At 38.0% G+C, this 8,795-nt stretch overlaps 1 pseudogene; it reads left to right on the top strand.

Moving 5' to 3' along the window:
- The first annotated feature begins 632 nt into the window (after nucleotides 1-632).
- Nucleotides 633-908, top strand: LOC136144740 (small ribosomal subunit protein eS27-like; annotated as a pseudogene).
- The last annotated feature ends 7,887 nt before the right edge of the window (nucleotides 909-8,795 follow it).

Raw genomic sequence — 8,795 nt, 5'->3', positions numbered from 1 at the left:
AATGTACCTTTTCACATTAATGTATGTCACTTCTGTTCTGTCATCACCTATATCACTATTGCACCACTAGTGTTTAGCAGAACGCTTGGCATGTATTAAGTGCTCAACTGGTATCAATCCCAAATCTCTTGCATTGCAGGTGGATTCTTTACTACTTAGACACTGGGGAAGCCCAATTAGAATAAATGTGAGAAATATTGATTATAAGGCAAGACAATAAGATCAGAAATGGACTAGAATTTTCTCACTCCATATTTTCAAACAAACAATAATTTTCTTTGAACTTTTATATCTCCAAATATCCCTAACTCTTGAAACCTAATATCTGAGATCTTTGGGAAGACATTTCAGAGGCAGTGGAATTAGACTGGGTCTTGGACTATTCACAGGACTCTCAGGTAAACTTTAATAAATGAAACAAATAGAAGAAGAAATATACAAACAACCCTTATACTGTTTGCGTGAGTTCATCATAAAACTGAGAATGTCTCTTACTTTTTCATCCTATAATTTTAAAAAATGATTTGTATGTATCATATAGTAAAGGAATGAAAAATCCATTAGGCAAGTTTTCTTAGATGATAAAGCACATGAGAGGCCTTTTCTGGCGGTGACGACCTCCTCACGAGAACATGCATCTCACAAAGGATCTTCTTCATCCCTCTCCAGAAGAGAAGAAGAGGAAACACAAGAAGAAGCTCCTGGTACAGAGCCCTAATTCCTATTTCTTGGATGTAAAATGCCCAGGATGCTATAAACTCACCACCGTCTTTAGCCATGCACAAACAGTAGTTTAGTATGTTGGCTGCTATACTGTCCTCTGCCAGCCTATAGGAGGAAAAGCAAGGCTTACAGAAGGATGCTCCATCAGAAAGGAGCAGCACGAACAGGATCCTGCATCAAGATGAATGGGGAACCAACCCAATAAATATGTTTTGGATAAAAAAAAAAAAAAAGCATGTGAGTTGTCTTAATGTTTGAAAACATATTTTTCTGACTAACTACATCATTAGGATCAGTAGAAAACCATCAATTCCCCAAGCCTTTCAGATTTGTATAATAATGAAAAAGGATATATTTCGGTCAGATTTTTATTTCTCTGTCCCAAATCCAATGTGGTATTATATACATGGTTAAAAATGTTTCTTCAAAAAAAATTTTTATGATTATTCAACTTTATTCCATTCCCTGGACATTGAATTTATACTTACCATCTTGAGTAAAAGAATGAGTAACCAAAAGTCCTAGATAAACTATAAGAAATGAAGCAAATAATCATGAGCTAAGATATACATATTGTCATATGTGTAAAATCACTATTGTGTGAACTTCCCTGCTGCTCCAATGGTTAAGAATCTGCCTGCCAATGTAAAGGACAAAAGTTCAATCCCTGGTCCTGGAAGATCTCACATGCCTTGAGGCAACTAAGCCTAAATGCCACAGCTACTAAGCCCATGCTCCCTGTAGCCATGCCTCTCAATAAGAGAAGCTACTGCAATGAGAAGCCCACGTACCACAACTAGAGAGTAGCCCCTGTTCACTGCAACTAGAGAAAGCCTGCACACAGCAATGGAGGCCCAGTAAAGCCAAAAATTGATAAATAAATCACCAGTGGGATTCATGTCAGGATATTGTAGATATTGATTAACAATTGAATTATTTTTAATTAATGCAGATTTTTCTTTGAATGTTATATGTTATCATTCAGTCACTAAATTATGTCTGACTCTTTGGGAACTCACGGATTGTAGCACCCCAGGATGCGTGCTGAGTGTTACAGCATCTAGCTTATGATTTGGAAGTAAGAAAATCTGTTATCCAAGATCTGCTCCTTACTGACTAATTGTGCAACTTTGGGACAGTGATATCAATTTCCTGGGCCTTGATTTTCATATTTGTAAAATAATAATACCTAACTTGGGGTGGGGGGGCAGTGTATGAATCAGTAATGACGTACATACATTACACACAACTCTTTGATTGCAAGAAGCAGGAAATGTAAGTAAGACAAAAAATTTATATTTCAATTAACCGAAAAATTTATATTTCAAGCCACACACCAAAAAGGAAAAAGAAAAAACAAAAAACAATGAGTATATCTGTGAATTCAAATCATTAGATTTTCATATTGACTTCTATATTTGCCTTTTTTTTACAAAGAGCTGTGCTATCACAAACTAACCATCTTCACAAGGTTAAAAACAAGACTGTAACCAGGTTGGATCTTAAATTCTCAAAAATTTCATGAGTAGAAAGGAAAAAAATTCTATCCAACTAATTCCAGTTAGAAAAATCCTGGGGAAGAAAACTGATTGGTCCTGATAATTGGTTCTCATATTCATTTTTGAATCAAGCAGTGGTAGTCAGATGGAAGACTGTGACAGGCCCCAATATCTGTGATATGTCTGGACCTGTGATGTGGGATGTATGATCTACAACCAAAAAAGGGAAGAAAAGATACAGGACAAATCAAAAGAAGTAGCAAAACAAAATCTTCATTATTAAAGTACTTGGCATCGTGTTAGCTAAGGACTTGGAAATGATAGAGATTAGTGCTGATGAGATTAACTTTTATTTCATGGACCAACCAATTAGTTAGCTTCATTCTGGTTTATGGACCGCTCATGTATGCTCATGGTGGTGAGCATGAGAGGAATCCAATAAAAGAGAGAAATGTGCGACATCCACCGTTGCTAGGTTAGAGCTTGTTTTGCTGGTGATGTGTCTTTTGGGGTATGTATTCCTCCTAAGGGCAGAGGGTTACTACTCTTGCAGATTTCAATACATTAATTTGAAATGAGACATCTAATTCAGAGTCAAAGTGAACTGCAATCTGCTGGAATATGCTGAGGTCATCTTGACACACCTAGCAGTAATGAAAAAAATCATTCTTGCTTCATCACTTGCTAGCTGTGTGTCCTTGACTGAGTTATGAGCCTCTCTGGGCCTCAGTTTCTCCAAAAGTTACATGGAGGTAATAATAATACCTACATTTTCATAAAGTATTTGAGGCAATTAAATGACTTAATATATAAAAAGTGGGTGAGGGGAAGAAATAACTCATTGCGTGGGGAGTTGGACATTTGAGTATCTACTTCAGAATGCTTGTACGGAAGGTGAGGACTCCTTTCTCTTTCTGACTCAGAGACTAGGGCTGAATTACCCAGCCATTCCTTGATCCGGCAGTCCTCTGACTCAGTGAGGACTTTGAACTTTAGGTTGGTTGCAAACAAATGGATGGTTGGTTCATTCATGACAGCCAGTGTTGGATTCTGCAGTGGGAACTAATAAAAATGCCTGGATACTTCAGGGATGTCTGGGAGCAGTGGTATAGTGGCAGGAAAGCATTGCTTCTACTGCCCAGATCCTATGCTCTTTTAGTTTCTATCTGTGCACCAAATATACTCCTCCATTTTCTCATTAATTACGAGCTCCCTATTTTTCTCCCAAAGTCCTCTTTCAAGTAAAAATTGTATAGTGGCTCTCTCTTGCCTGAAATAAAAAAAAAAACAACAAAAAACCAAAAGCTTACTAGTACAATACCTGATATAGATATTCAAAATGACAGTTCTTTTAATGTTAGCCAAACTATATAAGTACAAAGAAAATTAACCAAAGCAGCTAGATTAAGACAAGTAATTATCGGTCATAGCAGCTGACTGTTAACTTCTATTCTGCTTTCTATCCTTTACATGACTCATCTGACCAAGCACTTGTGATATACTGAACACTTATGATACACAGAAATGAAGAATAATCATGGGACCATCTTCACATGTCATAGAGTTGTACAAATGTCAAATAACTTAGCAAACCAGGAAATGCATGTTCACAATTTTTGGTAAGTGCTTTCAATGCATGTATAAGACTAAATAATAAAGTATAACAGTAGGACCTAACTTAGTCCAGGGGAGGGTACTTGGGTCTACGTTCCATGTAAGCTATGACTTATATATTCATTGTGGATGAGTAAGTGACACTTAGGCAAGCAAAAAGAACAGTAAGATGAAGATCCCAATGTGGAAGAGATTGACGCTTGCGCAGCAAAGACCTGATAGTGAAGTGCTAGTCACTCAGTTGTGTCCAACTCTGCGGCCCCCATAGACTGTATCCCGCCAGGCTCCTCTGTCCATGGACTTCTCCAGGCAGTACTCTGGAGTGGGTAGCCATTCCCTTCTCCAGGGGATCTTCTCAGCCCAGAGATCCAACCCAGGTCTCTAGCATTGTAGGCAGATTCTTTACTCTCTGAGCCACCAGGGAAGCCTGAAGGACCTGAGGGGAAGCCAGCATGAGTGAGGCAGAGTGAGAGGGGTCAGTGGTATGTGATTGCATTGTGATGCTAGCCAGGAGATTTTTAAGGCCTTATAGACGACATCAAGAATTTTTTCTTACGTTTGTGAGACTTAATTATCTATAAAACACCCCTTAAAAACCATATAGGCAAGCTACTCTGAGTGAGGCCTGTGGCCTGTGATGGAGCTGAGTGTAAATTGGCATGAACTGACAGTCCTAACAATGAAATAATTAAGTACATAGGGGAAAAAACTGGCATTTGGGAAGGTATCTGTTCTGGATCCCCAGAAAAGGGAGGAGCAGCAAGAGAGGGCTTAGTCAGAGGGCAGGATCCAGAAAGAGGGACTCCTCCCTTAGGCCCAAAGGCCAAGCAGAGGTCACGAGGTGGAGACCAAATCGACATGGTAAATTGGATAGATGAAGGCAATCTGCCTGCCAAAATAAGGCCAGAGGATCAGAAGAGGGAGACAAGACAAGGCAGGAGGAACAAGGCCAGGGCCTTAGGCAATGAAGGAACAAAATCTCAGGAGGAAAGCGCCTTGCTGTAGGGAGAAGCCTGTCTCATGGACACATGGAGCCACATTGGTCCGCAGTGGTTCGCCTTGGCCTGAAAGGGCTTGCTCTTCGGGGAATGAGGTATTCTGGAAGATGGCTGAGTTACTTCAGTCTCAAAGTTCACTATTGTAATATTCTTCCTCCTCTCTAGCTTCTTATCTCTGCCTGCCTTATCTCATCTGATCATCTGAGCCAGGTTTTTCACAGCAGAAAATCTGACACGTGCAAACACACACACACACAACTGAAATGCTGGGATACTTGAAATTGCCAGCCTATCTCAAGCCACTCATTTCTGGAAAGTAAAAGTCAAATACTGAGGAAGCCTGAATTTTATGGAAACCTTAAAGCGTCTCGATTTTCTACCCAATTCCACCACATCCTTGCCTGCTGATGAGAGGTGCCAAGTAGGGAAATGAGAAGCCTTCATTTTCCTTGTATCAAAGAGATACAGAGCTGTGCAAAGAATAACAAATAACAAAAGAATAGCAAATAAACTAAAAGGCTCTAGGAAAAAAATTAATGAGTGTATTTGGGGGAGGCATAAGAAAATAGACTTATCAGCGGATTAAAATTCGAAAACAATAAAAGAAAGTAAACACTTCATTGGTGAGTACAGAATTAAGAAAAACAATGATATTAATTGTAAATTGAATGTCAGGGAAAATGTGTTGGCAGCAGAGACTAATTGGATTGTAGAGGCTAATCTCCCAAGGGAAGAAGTGGACGCCTCGTCGTGCATATTAGAGGCAAAATTCTCACTGGCAGGAGTTAGGATAAAATGACCTAATAGGTCTTTTCCAACTTTGATTTTTATCATTTGGCAAAGGAAACCTAGCCAGGAGTTACACAATTAAGCATCTTTGCTGAAAAAACAAACACAGAACTATCAGATAATACAGACGCCCACCTCCTCCCATCCCCAAAAAAATATTTAAAAGGGACAATCACGCCACCAATAAAGCCATAGGGTCCAGCTCAGAAGAACAATTCCTGACATGGACCAGGGATAAATAGATGCTTTCATTCCCCTGGTTTTCTTAATCCTCAAATCTGAATGGACGGGGGTAGCAGGTTTTCAGGGGTGTTGGAAAGCAGGAGCTTTGCATAATCTCCGCCTGAAGGTTTGCTCTGTTTGGAAGAGGTTATCCTTTGAAGATGACTGGATAGGATCCAGCAACTTTTCTTCAATCCTGCAATCTTTTGCTCTCTTTGCTTCACCCCTTCCTCTTGGCTCTACTCATCTCTGGGAAAGTGGCAAAATTACAACAAACCTTAGATCCTTTCTCGGAGAATTGTGACTGGTGTATTATATCCTAATAGCCTGTTGGCAAATCCAAACCCTATTCAAAGAAAATCCACTTTTGAAAACTGGGTCTGTAGCGATGTGGACGTTCCTGGGAAAAACACATTTCTCGTGTTACTTTTTGTTTTCTTCTTTTATCGGAGGGCTTAAGTTTTCTGGTTTCATTTTTTTTATTCAGTGCTTCCGTTATTCTGTTTTTTGGAAACAGCCCCCAGTGTGGACAGAACAGAATACATTGTACAGAAATGCCTGTGACTGTTTTGACTGGCACAAGACTATCACCTAGGCAAACTGGCAACATCAGGAGAGAAACAACTATTGGGTTTGTAGTTTATAAACCAGCAGCTGCAAAAACTGCCCAGGTTCTGCGTTTGTTGCCTTTCATTCCTTGCCTTTATAAATGCCTATTTTGGGATTTTATCTCAGAATCATTGAGGTTAGGCAATCAGAAAAACCTGGCATGGATAGGTCTTACTTGGTGTTTTCTCTAGAGAATGTAACAGCTGCAACCTTTTGGATAAATAATATTCATTTTCTAGCCATGAATGGACTTTTTTAAACTCATGGAGTCCAGGGTCATTATGTTCTAAAGGCTACCTTTACTGGGCTTGCTTCTGTCATCCTCTCTAGACTTTTCTCACCAGCTAAGTGGACTTCAAAGAGGGAAAGAAAGACAACTGCATGTAAAACTTACCAAAAGGCACTCAGAGACCCGTGGGGAGATTTTGCAGAGCTTGATAAACCCAGCATAGGAAACATCTGTGCTGTCCCTGCTCCTGGAAAAAGGGGGATGTTTTCCACGTTCTCTACAGCTAATCTGTGTGACTTAAGTTACTCATTTTTACTCAACAATTACTTTTGAGCAGCTGTTATGCACCAGGTAAGCTAAACCTCCACAACTTTGTAGAAATACAACCTTGAAATAAAACAAAAAATAAGACGTTATTTTTTAAAGGAGGAAATAAAAATAAATTTAACAATGACATCTGAAAATGTGAAAGAAAGCAAAAAAGGAGTGGAAGGATAGAGAAGAGACAGAAAAACAGAATTGTCTCTAAGTCATTCTTACTACAAAAGACCCAAGGACTTGAAAGTTAAGATTTTGGTTTTATTTCCCTTAGAAAACTCGAGGAGTCCCTCTACTTCAAATACTGGCTAGTTTACTTACAAACATTTTCTGTGGAGTAATCTCATGGCAACAGTTACTTTTACTTTTATCAATGAGTTTACCCAGTTATGTAGTATGTGCTTTCCAAGTATTGTATCTTTCTTTTTGGAAAAAAAACACACCATGAATTAAGTGAATTAAAACCGTGTTTGTTATCATTTTAGATGGAGGACAATGGAAAATTCTAACTACTTCATGGGGTCTTTACAGTCATCATCGTTGACTATGTTGGATTTCAATCCATCTCTACCTGGAAACGACACACACTCTAACAAAGAAGAAAATTCACTTATGTGAAAGGCGTTATCATTTACTAGGAAGTTATATTTTAAGGAAAAAAATAAAAGGACTATGACAGACTTCTACAAACAAGAAATCCATTTGGTCAAAAAAGCTGCTTTTTATATCATTTGAGAGCTTAAAATTGGAAAGCTTGTGTGTATGGCCTAGTGCCTGAGTTTACCATAAATATATTGAGTCAAAATATTTGGAAGCAGTATTCAAAGTAAATTGAGAAATGGTGAACAGAATTAATTTTGTACCACTGATTTGGAGCTTGTTTTAATGTCAGTCTACAAAAACATGCAAATGAGAGGTAGTGAATCTTAAGAAAATGTCCATTCTGGCAGGAACACTGAGACAATTTAATCTCATTCCTGGGTTGACATCTTCATGACAATCTGAAGAAAATATTTAAAACTGGTATGCTAATTTTTTAAGGAATTCTAAGTTACATCACTTACTGAACTATAAGTATAGTTATAACTATTAACTATAATTATTAAACTATAGTTAATCAAACCTTGGTTTAATTAAGCCATACATACAGGAAAGTTCTCCTTAAATAATTTTTTCCCAGAAATGCATATTTTGATAGAACTTATTTTGGTGAATTCCACCCCAGGAAATGAACATAAAATTTTCTATTTTTTTCCCTTTGCTTTCTTCTTCTTTTCTTAAATTTTAGTAGGTAAAATATAGTGCCTCAAAGCATTACAATTTGACTCTATACTTTCAAAATAATATGTATGCTTTTTAATTTCTAATATATTTATTATTTCTTAGATACTCTGAGAAATCTACTCCATGACTCACCTCTCAAAAAGTCATAAAAACTAAAAATCACAACTCTAATTTAAAATGATAACAGTTTTGTTGTTGTTATTTAGTCTCATGTATGTTTGACTCTTCTTGCAACCCCATGGACTGTAACCTGCCAGGCTCCTCTGTTCATGGGATTTCCCAGGCAGAAATACTGGAGTAGGAATACTCCTTCAAGGAATCTTCCTGACCCAGTGATCAAACTCACATCTCCTACATTGACAGGCAGATTCTTTACCACTGAGCCACCAGGGAAACCCAATAACAGAATAGCTAGTGATTGATTTATTAAAATTTTAACCACTCATTTCAAGGTCGCTCTAAGATCTTTTAATCATATTTCTCATTTAGTTAAATTCTCTGCTTCTATTT

Source organism: Muntiacus reevesi, chromosome 12, assembly GCF_963930625.1.
Source record: "Muntiacus reevesi chromosome 12, mMunRee1.1, whole genome shotgun sequence".
Classification (NCBI taxonomy): Eukaryota; Metazoa; Chordata; class Mammalia; order Artiodactyla; family Cervidae; genus Muntiacus; species Muntiacus reevesi.
The sequence above is the reverse complement of the archived record's forward strand: the minus strand, read 5'-3'. Positions and strand labels throughout refer to the sequence as shown.